Raw genomic sequence first — 14726 nt, 5'->3', positions numbered from 1 at the left:
GTAGGTAAATCACGTTGGGAGTGGCTGGCAGCTATCCTGACTCTGCAAGGAACCTGAGATATAAAGTTAACATGGAAAAGACAAAATAAAGAGAGATTGAACCTTGGGGAGATCAGCTGAGCCCCTGGATACAGCCAAGCCTGAAGATACCTCTAGGTCATGTCCAATACATAAATCAATATATTCTCTTAAGGCAATTTGAGATGAGTCTTCTGTCACTTGCTACCAAATGAGTTCTCATGCCTAAACTACTGAGGTGCTTTGAGCACACAAACTAAGCCCCTACTGTGTGCTAAGCATTGCAAGGAATTCAGTGATAAGTCAGCCTGCCAGGTGCTATAAATGCTACCCAGGATACAACAGTGGAAAAGGCTCCACAAAGGAGGCAACTTTTAATTTGGGCTTTGAAACATGAATAGGAAGTTCACCAAGCAGAGAAGAAAAGTGGAGAAGGAATTCTGGGTAAAGTGTAAAACATGGGCAAAGATTGAGAGGCAAGCAAGTGAATAAAAGGAGTGTTCAGAGAGTGCAATGTGGACTAGTGTAGATGGCAGCACCCACTGAGAAGTGACTGGCAAAAAGATCTGGAAAGGCCTGGATGTTCTTTAAAAGCAATGATGTAATAAGATCAACTCTGTAAGAGATCAGTTAATTGCCTCCCCAACAGCCACTTCCCCTTGATGTGGAGTTGCCCCGTGAAGTAGCTTATGTGGACAGGGGTTACATTTCCCAGCTCCTCCTAAACCCAGGTGAGGCCATGTGATGAATTCCCACCAATAGGATGTGAACAGAGGGGAACTGTGTCACTTTCAGACCATGACTTTTAAGAAGTGGATGTGACGTTTTCATCTTCTGTTCCCCCATACAGGAGAAGGAGCCATAGATGGGTGGAGCCACAAGACACATGTCCCAAGTCAACTGGTAGAAGAAGTCACCTACCAACTAGGAACATCCTCACTGGACCCTTACAAAAATAAATTAATTTCTGTTGTATTAAGCCGATGAAATGTGGGGATATATTTGTTACAGCAGCTAGCTTGACTCTAAGAATATGCTAACTTCTTCCTTTCTAACAGGATTCTGACTTTGTCCCTCCTCAATGTGCCCAGTCACAGAGGATGAATTGTGGTTGGTTCCAACTAACCATACACCTCCCTTTGTCAGTGATTGGGCTAAGGATGGGCATGTGACCCAGATCTGGCCAATGAGACAAAAGGAGAAGTCTATTCCTATTCTTTTGTGACAAAAAGAACTTGTCCATGTTCTTCTTTCTTTCACTTTTGGAATTATTGTGAAGGCATGACGGCTGGTACTGCAGCAGTCATCCTGTGACCATGAGGAGAACTATCACTGTCACACTGAGGAGAACAAAGAAGAAAGATGGGGGGAAATTTAGGTCCTTATTGACAGTTTGCCACTGCCCCACCCTTGGAACTGCCTACCTTCTTGTTAAATGAAATCAGGTGTCATTATTGTTTAAGGCTTTCTTATCAAGCATTTTGTTCACTGCAGCTGAGAGCATTCCTATCTTACACGATCCCCTACCTTGATAATGAGTCTCACGCTGCTGGCTGATAGGACAATAGTGGCTGACAGTATAGGAACCTCTAGCTTTTCCCCGATATGTTCTAGATGGTTTCTAGAGGTTTTGGGAACCAACTGAATTTTTGGAAATTGTATTTGAAGGAAAATATCTAACGTTGGAAAATTCCCACAGGCAGGTTCTACAGCTTGATTATTTCTGGAAGAGCCTTCAAGGTGGAGGTAGAGGCTGTAATGGGATTTTTACCTGACTGATAAGGTCTGGGCAAAGGATACTCACTTTGGGACCTCTTTCAACTCTGGAACTTTATGCATTTCCAATTTCATCCCATTCAGGGACTTTTCTATATTCAAGAGTGTTTTTGGTTCTAAGTGAATCTGTAATGCACCTTTCTAAAAGCATGACTCATGTATACCTGACATTCATCGACAGTGTAATTCTACGTCTCTGAGCCTCAGTTTCCTCATCCGTAGAATGGGGATACCCACACCCACCTTCAGCAGAAAATAATGTGTACAAAGCTCTTAAAGCAGTGCCTAGCACATAATGAGTGTTTAATGAATATAGATTGTTTGGGAATCAGGATTTTCAAGTATCCATTTATCTTGCCCTTGAGTTAATTTGTTGTGGTGTGTGTTTTTTCCCAGGACCTGGAATTAACATACACACACACAACCAGGCTACCCCAGGACACCGGCTTCTTTCCAGCTTCCAGATGCCCACACAGGCCTTTCCCTTTCTGTGCCCTCTGGGCTGGGCCCTCTCTGTTCCCTGAGAATAGATCTACCCCCATTCTCACAGCTGGGCCTTCAGACAGCCCCACAGGTATAATGGCCTCAGGCACACCACTCTCTCATTCAGGGGGCTCAAACTCAAGGCCCACAGAGCAAATTCAACCTTCCTTCAGTTCTACTTAGCAGGCAGTGTTTTAAAATGTGAACATGGGTCATGCACACTCTCTCTCTCTCCTGGCTGCAGGCGACACTCCTCCCTACGGCCTAATCCTCCTCCCCCCAATTCCCACATTTCCTGTAACTGCCTGGAGCCAGCAGGAATTTGAGTTTGCAGTTCTTGGGAAGAATCTCCAAGTTGCCCACTTCTGAGGTCCAATGTGTGCAACATTAAGTGCTGAGAAATCCAGCAGTCCAGTTCAGGGGCATCACGCAAGTGCCTCCCACTCCCTGGGCCTCAGTCTATCCACTACAGTATCTGCAGTTTGGGGCACATGATAAGCTGGTAGCAAATACTGTTTGAATGAATTAAATCTGCTGCCAGGAAGATATCATCTTTACTGTTTAATATTTAATGAGTTGGGGTAGGGGAGAACAGCTCCTCTTCTGCTGTTGAATTTTAACAAACTGCCTTTAAAAAAAAGGAAAAAAGCCTGACCCATGAAGGATCCTACAGGGCCCCTAGGAGAGATTACTATGCATATTATAAATGCCAGCTCTGAGAGAGGAGAGCTGTAAAAACAGAGCTGGGGACACATAACCCGGTGGAATGTTAAACATAAGTTTGGGACACTAGCCAAGCAGGGATGCAGTAACACCCACAAAATTTTTTTAAAAACTGGGGGCTCATTATGAAGTGAAATGGAAGTTTGTTAGACTTTCTTGGAGTTATTTTACACACTGTAATTTATTTATGCTTAATTGAGGAGGGCCATGATGTTTTCCAGGTTTAGGGCAGCCCAGAGTTTGGATTTGCCACGACTTTGCTTTTCCCCAGTAGGGAACGCTGAAGGAGCAGCAGGTGCAGCCACACAGCGGGAAAACTTACCAGGGGCCGCCTGCGGGAGCGCTGCAACCGAGTATCCCAAGGCACCTGCGGTGTGCCTCCGACAGCGCCGGGAGGACTGCTGGCTGCACGGTTACGCTGTGCCAACCCCGAGTTCCACATCAGGGTGCTCTCAGATTCCTAGAACAGGCGGCTTTGTGACCCGCACAGACCGGGGTGTTCTCTCCTGGAACGCGCTGGGAGGGCGCAGGGCCCTTAGGTAGGGGTCGGAGCAGCTGGTGAAAGAGAAGCTTGGGGTGGGGGGATGAAGGGAGAGAAACTCCTCAGCGACCCGGTACTAGACTAGCAGGACCCTCATGAGTGACTCTTGACTCAATGCTCTCCTTCCCTGACTCAGCCACTCACACCTCCATTCATTGCCATTCCGTCTCCTCTCTCATTCATTCCCATCTCCACTCATCATCTTACCCTGACCCCTTCTCCCGCTCTCACACTCACAAGTATTTACCTGCTGAGTATGAGCTTTACAAGCAGTAACACAAAGGAACCCGATTCTTCTTGTTCTGAAATAATAATAATAATAATAATAATAATAATAATAATAATAATAGAAGAGACAACTTTGTCAGTGCAGGGGAATTTGCCCATGAGTTTTCTTAAGGGGCACTCACCAGCGCCCTCTGTGAGCATAACAAGGGGGAACCCCAGTCTGACCTAGGTCACCTGTGACTCCTGGCAAACATTTTTCACTAGCCTAAGAGCCTCCTAGCTCAAAGATGTACATTTTTAAATACAAATGGCCCTGAAATACAAGCTGACCACTTCCTCTGGGGCTAAACTCAAGAAGCAGCGACACTGCTGAAGGAAATGATTGGGGGTACTGGTTTTCTAGGGTAATTTTAATTTTATGTGATTTCTACCTATTTGCTTGCCCCTTGAGTGAACTGTAGTATAGCCCAGTCATAGTAAGATCTCCATTCTCTTATCCCTAAACTCTTGGGATACGATATATTTTAGGGTAAGTACCACATTTTTGGTTTCAGGAAGGTAATATGGTACACGAGGAAGAATGTTGGCCCCAATGCTGATGGCAGCCATGTTGTCACCATGAAGGAAGTTAGTGGGACAGTATATTTATTACCTGTGGGGTTTGGGCAACATGTCAAAATCAAACACATTAACATTTCTGCAAAGAAACATGTAAATATTAATGCCAAGTATAATAGAATACATAAAAATTATGAGCAACCTCATGTCAGACCTTGATGACTCACAAAGTTGCCAATAAAAGTTCAGGTTAATTCAGGTGAACAATTTGCAAACCCAGGGAAATACAACCTCCAGTGGAAGCCAGAAATATGCTCTCCTGAGACAAGGAGGAGCCTGTCTTTTATAGAGAAAGTTCCTGCCCTGTTTCCCAATTTGTCCATTTTTATACAGATGAGGGATCCAAATTTGCATAGTCTGTTTGGTCCAAATAGCACTGTCCTGACTGGCCAGAAATGTGCATTCTGATTGGTCATTATGGAGCAGCTCTGATTGGTCAGCGTAGATGCAAATAAGTCTATAGATTGAATAGGGCAGGTCTCAGCCTATTGGTCGAAAGATGATGCCAGGAGTTCCATTACAAGGATTGACTCAGCCAACAGGAACATACTAGTGCAGGAGGAGGGTGAGAGCTCAGTCTATGGCTTTTCCCTGAAATGCAGAGTGGATGGGAGGCCTCTGTCAGCAATGGCTGCTAGACTCTGGTTATGAATTTGTGCCCAGTAACCACAGGAGTCCTTCTTGACAGATATATTCCTTCTCAAGGTTCACAAAGTGTTTTGGCACAAGTGTAACCATTTTCATTTTACAGAGTGACTTCTGTAGTAAGTGATGGAGCCAAGATTTGAAGCCAGGGCTGTCTGTCTCTAGAGCCCGCTGCTTTACCACAACCCTGAGTGAAACCACAGCGCCAAACCTGAGCAGTTCTTCCATAATCTGTTATCTGCCATCTCTTTGATATTTAAAGGGCTACTTGGGCCCTCAGCTCCATACACAGCCCACTGACTCACACATTTCAAGTGTCAACAACTGAAAAATGACTAAGTTCAATTAGTTTCGGGACTTGTTAAAAATAGGTTTTCCTCAGAAGAATTTACTCTCTCTGCCTTTATGGGCACAGATCGCAGCATGCCCCATGCAGAGAAGTGCAGGGCTTTTAAAATTAGAACATGCCAGAATCAATTCTGTTGAAGGGATCTTTACCTCCATCAGCGGGGCTTGGAGCAGAGTAAGACGCCAGCTTGCCAAAATGATGAGCCAGTGGTGAGAAATGTTGGCAGTAGCAGAATCTACAGAATGGAGGAGGAAATTAGAATCAAGCTGCAGAGGGCCTGGGCAAAGGCATTTGGCCACAGACCAGGAAGTTGATTATTTAAGTGACTCTGTAACTAAAAGGATCAGGAACTCACTTGAAATAACACAAAATGATTTTATTTTTTTTTTGCCTCTCCAGCATCTGTTCCCCCTTCCTCACTTCCTAGCAGATCCCAATTTATTCAGGTAAGCATCCCTCTGCCATTTAGCCTATGTGACCAGGAGAAGTTGATTTTCACACGCACGAATGGATGGATCTCGATTACTCTTAGCCAATCACAGCCATCCCATCTTCCTTGCCAATGATTGGACCCAGGACCTAAGTTTAAGCCAATCTGTGCATAGCATTCTCCTGGAAATGGCAACTGGTCTAGGAATAGACACATAACTGACGGTGGGCTAATCAGACAGAAAGGAGGGACGTATAGTCCAGGGTTTCAGGGAGATGCTTTTTCTAGCTCTGTGGATGGGAACAAGGAAGTATGTTGCCCCTGTTGTTGCTAGCAGCCCTTCTGTAACCATGAGGGAAGCCAGTGTGAGATCAAGGCCAACACATTATGGAAGAGTCTAGAGAGAATTACAGAACGATGTAGCTGGAGCTCTGATCACACCATGCCTGAAATCTACCTTGACTTTGCACTTCTTATTAAAGGAATAAACAGTTTTCTTATTGTTTAAGCTAATCTGGATTGCAATTTCTATTACATGCAGCCCAAAGCTTGCTAAATTATATGAATATAGAGTTGTTGTGTGTAAGTTGGAGACAGATCCCAAGCACCAAGACCTAGAAAGCTGTCAGAAACCAAGGCAGCTCCTCTCTCCACCGTTCTCTCTCTCTGGAACCACCTGGTTTCTCAACCTGGCCTCTTATTTTTAAAGACTATTTTCTTTGCTCTCACCTCTTCCAATCATTTTGCTTCTCACAAGTTCCCATTTTGGAGCCCGGTTTTAAAAATTCAGTGTCCTAATTTCAACTTCCCAGGAAAGAATCCAACTCCCCAGTCTAGATTTGATGTCCACTGTTGGCCCAATCACATGGACAAGGGGGCCATGATCAGTTAGCACAACAGCCCCTCTTCAGAGACTCTGAAAATAATTCTCAAAAAGCGGGTCACAGGTGGGGAGGGCACAGTGGTATCATGAAAAGAACATTGGACAAGGTGTTAAGAGATGCAGGTTCTAGTCCAAACCACGCTCTGCCACTGGTTTGCTGTGTGCTCTTAGAAAAATCAGTTGACCTCTCTGAGCCTTCATTTCTTCAGACTGTCAGGGCCAAATTAAGAATTTTAAAGCCTGAAAAGATCGTAAAATATTTCACCCCACCTATGGCATTCAAGATAAGAACAGTACCAATCCATATATAAGGGTCAGGCAGTCTGACAGGATTCTAATTTCTGCCAGGATGGCTTTTAAAAATGAAACAAATTATTTTTTGAAAAAAATAAAAATCTCTTGGGTGTCCCTACTTCACTGGTGTCCTTGGTACTAACTTAGTTAGTCTTTCAGCAAAGGAGGCCACCCATGTGCAAGCCCCACTCCATCTTTAGTCCTATAGAGTGGCCTAATCTCCATGTTGGTGGCATGTCATGTCACCCAATCCTCCCTTCTGCAATGGCTCATTGGACAAGAAGAGAACACCTCACCCAGCTTAGACTAATCAGAGCTTCTTTCCCAGGAAATGGAATTTGGACACAAAATTCCCTGAGAAACAGAAGATTGATTAACAGGTATTGGTGCTGGAGCCAAGAGACTCCAGGGCTGGGGCGGCCATTTTCCCCCAGTATATACACTGCTCAAAGGTTGGCCACACACAAAGCCCTTCCCTCACATCTTCCTTGTTAAGAAAATCCTGATCTGTGTTCCAGAATTGGGTAGAAAACACTGAATCGTATAGAAACTGCACCCACCTGAGATCTTGGTGTGGCCGATGAGATGTGGGGGAAGTTCCCTGGGGAATCTGGGGACAGAGGTGCTGGCTGAACATCCAGTGCACAGAACAGAGCCCATGAGCTGAAGTGCTTGGGCCCAGGGGCGGGGGATTGGAATTCTGTTCCTGCCGCAGAAGCACAAACCCACCAGAGAAGCCGTGGGCTGCCTACCGGCCTTTAATAAACTCCATGTCTGCCTACATCAGTTCGAGAGGATTCTGTCATTTACAGCCATCATATATCAAGATAGCAGGAGTTATCAGCATTTAGAGTTTCAGACTCCTCCCCAGTGGGATTCAGACCTGCTCCCCTCTCCGCTTCCCTTCCACTGAAGCCAGAGTCAGCGCAGTGGCAGACTTCTGAGATAAGGAGTGATAAGGAATCTACACATCCATCAGAAGGTAATGTGGCCTCAAATAGCAACAGCAAGAAAAATGTTTACATCCTTCAGCCCGGGAAACCTAAATCTGGAGAACCATCCTAAGAAAATAAGTCAAAAAAAAAAAAAATCCATAGACACAAAGATGCCCACTGCAACCTTATTTCTGCAGGGCAAGTGGAAATAAGTCAAGATCAACAAAATAAACATGTGGAGTGAAAGAAGCCAGACCCCAAATCGCTTTTACTGAAGGAAGTTGTTTATGAAAACTAGAAAGATGTGGAGAGTAAACCTGTGCTATTAGCAGTCAGAGTACAGGTGACCTGAGGGAGGGGAGCTGGAGCACAGGGAACTCGAAGGGGAGTCAGGGGGCTTCTGAGGGCAGAGCATGTTCCAGGTCTTGACCTTGTTACGTAGATAAGCTCACCTGTGAAAATTCATCACACTGCACTTCTGATATGTTACCTTTATGTATGTATATGGTACTTCAACAAAACAGTACAAAGATGAACCAGAGAAGGATTTTTTTTAAAAGATTTTGTTGGAGAAGGGGAACAGGACTTTATTGGGGAACAGTGTGTACTTCCAGGACTTTTTTCCAAGTCAAGTTGTCCTTTCAGTCTTAGTTGTGGAGGCTGCAGCTCAGCTCCAGGTCCAGTTGCCATTTTCTAGTTGCAGGGGGCGGAGCCCACCATCCCTCGCGGGACTCGAGGAATTGAAACAGCAGCCTTGTGGTTGAGAGCCCACTGGCCCATGTGGGAATCAAACCGGCAGCCTTCGGAGTTAGGAGCATGGAGCTCCAAACGCCTGAGCCACCAGGCCGGCCCAGAGAAGGATTTTTAAAGTAAACTATGGCATGTCTATTACTGAGACATTCTGGAGTATTGCAAAATAGCTATAAAAATAACCACCTCTGTGGAGCATAGTACACCTGTATTGTTCTGCCTACACCACCCCAATTCTTTCTCCACCCTTCTCTGCTTGCCTTGTGTGCCCAGAAATGGATTATGGTCCCCATCAGCCCTGGGCTCCCTTGCCTTCTGGATTCCGGTTGGGTCTAGCCAATGGGTCCCAATGGGACCATCAGGGGATCAGGAGGCAGGAGAGACAGAGGTGGGGCATTTCTTTCCAACGTCCCCCTTGCTTTGGCATGACGTCTCTGGTGGTAGCTGTGAACCTTGTCCTCTACAGCTCCTGTCCAGCTGGGCTTCTCCCCAGCTCCTGCCTCACTGAACTAAAGTCACACTTGTTCCTGCCTTCCCCTGCCTCTTCCTACCTATCCTGTGGGAAAGGCGTCCCTCTGTTGCTAATCTCTCGGTGCCTCATCCTCCCTTCTGATCCCATAACCCTGCCCACACTCAGAGAAGTCCCTTCTGTAAAGTCCTGGGACCCATCTGAGCTGGATTCAGTTTTCTTCTGGGGCCCCGACTGTCACAGCCCTTCCCTACCTTCCCCCGAGACAGGCAAGTTACTTTCCTGGATTCAGTGCTGCAGACACTCTGCCCTCTGGTGGGGTGGGGAACCAGCCTGGGAGTGAAGCCAGCATTAATTTCAATTTGGCACCAGAAGTGGGGCCAAATGTGTCCATCATTTTAAAAAACTAAATAACTGGGCCCTCCCTGTGTCCCATATATGCTATCTTCCTCTCCCTGTCATGGTCCCACCCCCACAGGTGAGGCTAGCACAATGAGCTAGGGAGGAAGAGGGAAAGAGAAGATTTTGGATACTCCTAAAACCCTTGTACTTTTCTAAGTGATAAGAGCAGAGAAGGATCCTTTGTTCTACTATTTGGTCTTTGATCCAGTCCCTGACACAGAGCTCCCAAGTTCTTTGGAATTTCCTGGGTGATAGTAGGATCTTTTGTCCTAACGAGGTGACTCTTGGTGGGCTCCTAGATGGGAGCTGGTCACCAGACAGCCCAAGCCATGATTAGAAGCTTGGAATTTTCCAGAGAGGGAAAAGAGGCTGGAAACGGAGTTAATGATGGGTCATGCCCAGCTGATGAAGCCTCCATTAAAATCCCCAAAGTATGGGGTTCAAAGAGCTTCTGGGTGGTGACCACGTGGAGGTGCTGGGAGAGTGACACGCTTGGAGAGGACATGGAAGCTCCTCACCCCTCCCCTGTACTTTGCCCTGTGCGTCCCTTCCATCTCGCTGTTCCTGAGATATAGCCTTTATTATATAATAAACTGGCAAACATAAGTCAGTTCTTATGAGTTCTATGAGCTGTTCTAGCAAATAATTGAATCCCAATGGGAGGAGGTCCTGGGAACCTCGAATTGTAGCCAGTCAGACAGAAGTTGTGCATAATCTGGGGACCTGCTACTTGGGATTGCCATCTGAATTGGGGGACAGTCTCATGGGACTGAGTCCTTAACCGGTGGTATCTGATACTATCTCCAGGTAGGTAGTGTCAGTATTGAGTTAAATTATAGGACACCCAGCTGGTATCTCAGAGAATTGTGGGGGTCGGAAAAACCCACACACCTGCTGTCAGAAGTGTTGAGTGTGGTAGTCGTGTGAGACTAAAGGAGAAACACAGGAGAAGTGAGTTTGTCCTAAATGCTCCCCATGTGTGGTGCCTCTTTCTCGGGATCTGAGAGTATAAACCTCTTCCTCCATGACAGGCATGCCCCTGTCTGTTTGTCTTACCTCACCTGAATAAAACACATCCCAGGTCCCTTAAAATAGGCACCTAGCATGGTACCTGATGCCAGGGCGCATGAGCGCCTCAGCTGCCATTAATATGATGTGAAAGATACAAAAGACACCGTTCATCTCTTTGAGGGCTTATATTCTAATTGGTAAAAATCAATGTTTGCTGGGACAAATGGCTATTGTCCCAAGCACAACCCAATGTCCTCTGTACATTAAGAGGCACCGCAGCCCTGGGAGAGCTCAGACTCATGGGATACCTGGGCCTTCTATCCCCTCCTGGGAATGTTCCAGGGGCAGAATTCTGAGACAGGCTGGGCTGAGCGTGGTGCAGGGCAGAGGCCGCTAGGAGAGAACCGAGAACCAAGGCCAGTAGTTGGCATGGCCAGAGGAGTGGGTTCACGGGGCAGAATCTTGGATTGCTGAGCTCCAGAACTGGGCTGCCCTTATAGAGAACGTGCAACTTGAGTGGGAAGCAGCATTTCCCAGTTAAAGGGTCTGAGTCCATTAAATCCCTGGTTTTCCTTGTTCCTCCACTCTCAGGTTTCTGGAACAAGAGCTAGAAGGGACACTCCACAGAGTACAGAGATGATGAATTTGGGCTTCAGTCTGACAGACTGGGGTGCAAATCTCGGCTTTGCTTCTTACAGCTCTGTGGCCTGAGGCAAGTCATGTCCCCTCTCTGAGCCTCAGTTTCTCTTCTGAAAAACAGGGGTAACAGATACCTATCTCACGGCCTTAGGCAAAATGGTTTCTAGTGCTTGACATGACTGGCGCAATCTGAAGAAACAAGTTGCTCCCAGTGATCCCTGCTTCACCCTGGGAGGAGCAGGCTGTATCACCTGCCAAGAATGTTCTTACGTAGATGAGTATGCCAGTTACGGTTCTTACTGCTTTGGAGCATACAGCTCTTAACAAGCACGTGCCACTTGGCTACCGGCCACCTGTGTTCCTGCCAGTTCATATATATATATGTGTATATATATATATCCTACATAAATATATCCTACATATACATATCCTACATATATATATCCTACATATATATCTTACACATATATATCCTACATATACATATCCTACATATACATATCCTACATATATATATCCTACATATATATCTTACACATATATATCCTACATATACATATCCTACATATACATATCCTACATATATATCTTACACATATATATCCCACATATACATATCCTACATATACATATCCTACATATGTATATCCTACATATATATCTTACACATATATATCCCACATATACATATCCTACATATACATATCCTACATATATATATCCTACATATATATCTTACACATATATATCCTACATATATATCCTACATATAGATATCCTACATATATATCCTACATATATATCCTACATATACATATCCTACATTACATATCCTACATATATATCCTACATATATATGTATCCTACATATATACCGTACATATCCGAGCATATATGTCCTACATATACATATCCTACATATACATATTTGTCAAGCCCCATCCCATTTCCAGTGGGGAAATCCACCGTCTTGCTTCCACCCAAGACTCTGCTTCTATCTGTAAGTTCTTGTTTAATTCTGGAGTTGTCGGCCTTTTTTCCATCCTTCAGCCCTGTCCTCTTTTGGAGGGTGGTTCCAGTACACCTTGGGAATTTTTCCCAACACATGGACTCTCCAAAAATCAGTGCTTAGGCTAGCACATAGTAAATGTACAATAACTTGCTGATTATTATTCAGGAAAATCTAATTAGGGACTTGATTAGCATCGACTGTCAGGAAGGAGAGCAGAGTATAGTTTCTGGGTCTTCCCAAGGACACACCAGTAGATTGTACTAGTGGTCATAAATATTCACTGCCCATCCCCTGTTGAACTAGACATGGTCAATGAATATGGACAGAAGTGACACGTTACTTATGAACAGAAGCTTGAAGAGCTAGCATGTGGTCTGCCAGGCTCTCTCCCCTCTGTCACAATGCTTGGCAATTTCCAGGTAGCAGCTGCTCCCTCAGGTTGGGTCTCTGAGCGAGCAGGACCACTTTGCTCCTAGTGGGCATAGAATGTGTCAGTCACAGCAGCCAACAGGAAAACAGAAACTACAGCCATCATTTTCACAGAGAATTAGAATGGATATTGGAGAACTGAAAAAGGCTGCAGGTTAGAATGTCACCACCCAGAGGCTCGGAGGAGAGGCCCCTCAGAACTGGGACTCAGACCTCTGAGTGGGGGGTGTTTGGCAATTGATATTTTTGTGGGGACACAATAAGTTTGGTTCCAGAGTGTGTGTATAAAAACACAGACTGGAACCAATGTCCACTACCAGGATGCAGAAGTGTTTCTTAGGTGACACTGACCAGAACAGACAAGAACAGGAAGTAGCAAGTCCCTTGTCTTTCTTCCAGCTTGCAGTCTCTAGCACATGTCCCCTATTGGAACAGCCTACCAGGAGCAGCTGACAAAGCAGGAGTGTGGCTTGTGAGGACCCAGTCCCAGCTAAGTATAGAAGGGCAGCTTTGGAGCTGAGTGACAGCAGCTCAGTAACTGGCACATGGAGTGAGAGTGAGAAACCCCTTCTATAAACCACTGAGGTATGGGGCTATTTGTTACTCAGCATAGCCTAGTCTGTCCTAACTATCCACTAGTCTAGTCCCCAAGCCTAAATCCTCAGTCCTCTCCAAGTATAATGTGGGGTTTCCCTTCTTACCTCTTTGCCTCTTCGCCTGCCTTATATCAAATGCTTTCCTTTTCTAAGAGGTTCTAGAAGCCTCTAAACCCCTAAATATTGGTACTTTGCAAGAGGAAGAAAGTGTGGCACAGAGAGGCAAAGAAACTTGTTCAAGGTCACACAGTGCATTACTTGCAGAACTCATACTTCCCCCAGGATTCCTGACTCCCAAACCTCATTGCATGGGGGAACCTGGTATTAAACACAACAAAAATAATAACAGATGCCCAGATCTCAATCCAGGTGATTCAAATGTAGAAAGTCTGAGGGGGTCTTGAGAGTGTGTATGTCTAACAACAACAATACATGCAAATATTTACATAGCACTTTCTTTATGCCAGGCACAATCCTAAGTACTTTACATATGTGACTTCATTTAATCCTCACAATAATCTTAGGAAGTCTGTATTATTCTTTCCCATTTTATAGATGGGAAAACTGAGGCACATCTCTATAACAGGCAGTAAATCTGATGCTATGAAACATCATATTCTTGCAGTAATTGCAAGTTGGCCCACAGTGAAAACATTTAAAAATCAGGAATATTCACGCAAGAGAAAATAAAGAATACAGTGGTTAAGAACAGAGTGCTGGAGCCAGAATGATCAGGTCTGTATCTAGGGTGATCAACAGTGCTGGTTTTCCTGGAATGAAAGTTTCCTGGGACACAGGACTTCCAGCGCTGAAACCAGGACCGTTGGTCACCCTATATTCCAGTTCCACCACTCACTAGTGTGTAACTTTAGGGCAAGTTATGTGACCTCTCTGTATCTCAGTTTCCCCATCTGTAAAATTGGGTTGATAACAGTATCTACCTCAAAATGTTCTGTCAATGTTTGAGGTGTTTCTAAACTGCCTGAGTGTTTGCCATTAATATGATTGTTAAAACTTGGATTTCCAGATTTACTTTCCTTGAAAGATTGGAAGATCCAGCAAATAAGGACCTACATTCTTACCTATTTATTTAGCAAACATTCATATATAGTGCTTTTTGCTACATGCCAGGCACTGTTCTAGACATTTGCAGACATTCATTCATTCAGAACATCTCCATGAGATGGGTTCTATTATTGTCCAATTTTACAGATGAGGAAACTGAAGCACAGGGAAAGGAAGTAACTTACCCAGTGTCACATAGTAAGAGGCAGAGTCAGGAGCCAAATCCAGCGCAGCTGGCTCATTTGGTGACAACCAGCTAACACTGGGTCGTAACTGCCCCCTTGAGAAGGGCATGAATTCCCCAGTTCACCCCAGCCCGCCACCTGAGTTTCTATTTCCATTCCTCCCAGGACCTTTGATGTTTTGGATGTTTTCCACCCCCACATCCCAGGGGGTCTCAAACACATTGGTAGCTTTCCTAAATGAGCCC

Source organism: Rhinolophus hipposideros, assembly GCF_964194185.1.
Source record: "Rhinolophus hipposideros genome assembly, chromosome: 24".
In the NCBI taxonomy this organism is placed as follows: Eukaryota; Metazoa; Chordata; class Mammalia; order Chiroptera; family Rhinolophidae; genus Rhinolophus; species Rhinolophus hipposideros.
This window is presented reverse-complemented; position numbering follows the sequence as displayed.